The sequence below is a fragment of the Helianthus annuus genome, chromosome 5 (genome assembly GCF_002127325.2).
Source record: "Helianthus annuus cultivar XRQ/B chromosome 5, HanXRQr2.0-SUNRISE, whole genome shotgun sequence".
NCBI lineage: Eukaryota > Viridiplantae > Streptophyta > Magnoliopsida > Asterales > Asteraceae > Helianthus > Helianthus annuus.
Window position 1 is genome coordinate 147,016,089 of NC_035437.2, and position 3,697 is coordinate 147,019,785.

General features: G+C 39.8%; 1 non-coding gene across 1 annotated transcript; it reads right to left on the reverse strand.

The window, feature by feature from the left end:
• Positions 1-1,778: 1,778 nt before the first annotated feature.
• LOC118492879 lies at positions 1,779-1,884 on the reverse strand. Its single transcript, XR_004894880.1, has one exon. It is a non-coding gene; the product is annotated as a small nucleolar RNA R71 (small nucleolar RNA).
• Between the last annotated feature and the right edge of the window lie 1,813 nt (positions 1,885-3,697).

A 3,697-nucleotide genomic window follows, 5' to 3' on the forward strand; every position in this document is an offset into this window, starting at 1 on the left:
AGGATTGGGTAAGGGTCAATTGGTCATCGGGTAACAACTTCACGTTCTAGGAATCTGAGTACTTAGTTCCCTTTTATCACAACAAGTAATTTCACATGAACTATGTCTATGTAGTTCTTTCTAGTAAATGATAGCACAATTGTTGAAACAAAACCGGAAGCTTAGAATGGTCATTTGTCTCTAATCTGTTTACAACCAAATCTTTTCTCTTGAATTTTAATTAGTTTAATTTAGTCTAAAACCAATTCACTAACATAAACTCTTGAATTTTATCTTTCTTGCAATTAGATTAATTTAGTTAAATTAGATAAACTTTCAAATAACACATATTCCACAAACTCCCTGTGTTCGATACCCACTTGCCACTATCTATTTAGTAGTAATTGGATTAAATTTGATTGTGACTACGACATCACGTCAAATTTTGGCGCCGCTGCCGGGGAGTAGTGCGCAACGTGTGTTATTTTCTTTCTTTTTAAGTTTGTTATTTTTCTGGTTTACGCTGGGTGTGTTAGTGTGCAGGTATTTACAGGTGCATGCGTACTAGAAGCTCTCACAAGCTTTCACCATTGGCGTTTGATCCGGAGATTGAGCGGACATTAAGAGGAAACATAATTTTGCTAAGAGAAAACAAGTTAAGCGGTTCACCAACTACACCTATTACACCACTTCGATACATGGATCCTCCACCACCACCACCCACTACGGGTGAACCTGCTCAACCCTTTATACCATCAACAACCCAACCTTCACCAAATACCACCATTCCACCAAATACTACCGAACCCACCATAACTCAAAATGTTACACACAACCCATTACTACCCAAGAAGAACCAACCATTACCTTTAATCCTTCCACTACTATACCACCATTATCCCATTTCTTCCCGGGTGCGGGTCCGTCATATTCAAGCCATACCATAACACCAACTTCGACCATTGTCCATGCTACACCGTTTCGACCGTCAAACCAGTAGGGTTTCCAATACTCGACTATTCCATTTGGGCAATCTTCGGGAATTCAAGGAGATGGGTATGATGAAGGATTTGAGGAGTTTGAGGGTTTTGATGAAGACGGGTATGCTTACGGGGGTGATGGAGATCAAGGGGAATACGGTTATATGCAAGGCCAAATGCAAGCGATTCCAAATGTTGGTGGAGTGCAACAACAACAACTCATACCTCAACATGTGAGGCCGAGGCCACAAGGGCCACAAATGAAACGTCCCATACCATTTCAACAAGTTCGTCCACCGAATGTTCAACAACAATTCCAAAGGCCAATTCAAAACCCACCCATGCCACAACAACAATTTCAACAACCAGATGTACCACAAGGGCATATACCAAGACCAATGGGAGTTCGTCCAAGGGGTAGGTTTGGTGTGCCAAGGAGGCATCTTAGAGAGCATGTGAGGGGTATTGAAGCGCATTTTAGGCCGGTAATTACTCACAATCCTTCACCGGTGGTTATTCCTCATAACAACCAAGGAAGAACCTTTGAAGTAAGGACTACTTCCTTACAAAGTTTTTCGAAATATAAGGGTCTAGCAACGGAGGAACCTTATTTTCATTTGGAGGCCTATGACTCAATTTGTAACACTCTTGGGAGTCAAGGTTTTTCGGCTGATGATGTGAAGTTGGTCTTGTTTCAATTCTCTTTGGAAGATAAGGCAAAAAAGTGGTTCTACACTTTGCCTTCGGCATCTATTTATACTTGGGGGGAAATGCAACAAACATTCTTAGACGAATTTTATACCGCCCAAAAGACCAATGATGCTAGGAAAGGGTTGAGAAGTTTCCAACAACAACAAGGCGAAATGTTCCATGAAGCCTTCGAGCGCTTAAATATGATGATCAAAAATTGTCCGCACCATGGAATTGAGCTTTGGGAGTTGATGAACGCCTTTCATGAAGGGTTGTGTGCCGAAGATGCACGAATTTTAATGTCCATCACAAATGGGACTTTTGGAACCAATTATGAGAATGATGATTGGGAGTTCTTGGAACAAATGGCCATTACTTCAAAGAGAAAAGCCCAAGCATCAAGGAGAGCACGACCGGCCGTTACTCGAACACAAGTGCATGCGGTTGATGATGGTAATGTACAAACTTCTAACCAAATTTGTTGGATCGTCGTTGACCCTGAATGAGTCGATCAGAAGAGTCGTTTATCTAATTCAAAGGCGGAATCGATGAATCAAACGCTCAAACTAAATATAATGCTTCACTTTATTGATCTTGACAATGTTTACAACCTGGAAGCAATTTGACAGCACTTCGTTACATAATCAGGTCCGTTGCCAAATGAACTAACCTGTGCACTATTTATAGTGTGGCTGGTTCGTTTATGTGGACGTCCAAATAAGCGAACCTGAGTGAATGATATGGTTCGCTTATATGACCATGTCATATGAGCGGACCTGTGTTGGTTGTGTGGTTCGCTTATACGGACAATGTCCATATAAGCGGACCTCCTTGCTAAACCACCACTTTTCGTTTCTCGAACCTCGTGCACAAGATATTCTATCCTATCCTATTACATGATACAAGACGAAGTCAATAGACGTAATGCACTAACAGACTCCCCCTCGGATATTGACGAAGTCTTCAGTGACTATTCTCTGTTATGCCACCTCTTCAGTCTTGATCATCTTGCCATCTTGTTCAGATTGTAACAATGTAAGTAACCTTCAATCTTTCTCTATTTGACTTTTTCACCAAGATCTCTCCATTAGCTCTAACATCAACTTTTCATCGTCAGCTGGCTCCCCCTCTCGTCAAGCTTCCGTGCTTTTAGGGATCGACACCTAGCTTTCCAGCTATAAGCTCTTCCTCACTTTCAGTTTGTCATCAGACTCCCCCTTAGACTCGGCTCTCGGGATCGTAGTCTGGATCTTTCCTGTAATCCTCAAACATTCATAAGTAACAATATTTTCGAAATCATTAAACATGTTCTCTAATACACTCCCCCTGTCAACAAACTTCATAGTTTTGACAATATTAACAAACCGGATCGTAAACTATCTCTATTACAAAGATTTTAACCATCTACACATCCAAATCCCTCTCAGTTAATCATTCAAGTTCAAATTAATGACCCTGAAGATATCACAAACTGTTTTTGAAATTTTTGATTTATAATATCAAGTTACAACTTAATGAACCTGTTTTATTTTCAGAAACACAATCAACTTACTTAGATTTTGAAACTCAGCAACTCAGACATCGGTTGTCGAAAATAAAGCAGAAATCAAAATCTTTTTTTTTTTGAAAATATAAAGCAATAAGAAATATGTGCAAACATATTTACAAATAATATTTTTGTTTGAGTATGCGTCAGAGGATCATATCAGTTTTTGACAAATTACAAGTACCGTTGAGCTTAATTACACATTAAGAACTAAACAATTCACTTAGATTGTCGATATACTGATCCACTTAAATTTTCATACAAATTTCAACTGATTCAGGATACGAATTAGATGTTTTAAGAACTTAAACTCATTCATGTGTCCCACCTTTTGAATATACTCCCGTATCCAGAATCCCAGATATTCAGTCTTACAGGTGAGTATACCACAGATGATATCTGTAAGGGGTTAAATGCGAAACCGTGAGAGCTCAGGTCAGAACTTCCGTTCAGCAGAGAGATGACGGCTCGACTTTTGGTGTGTCCCCTTTAGAGGATCTTT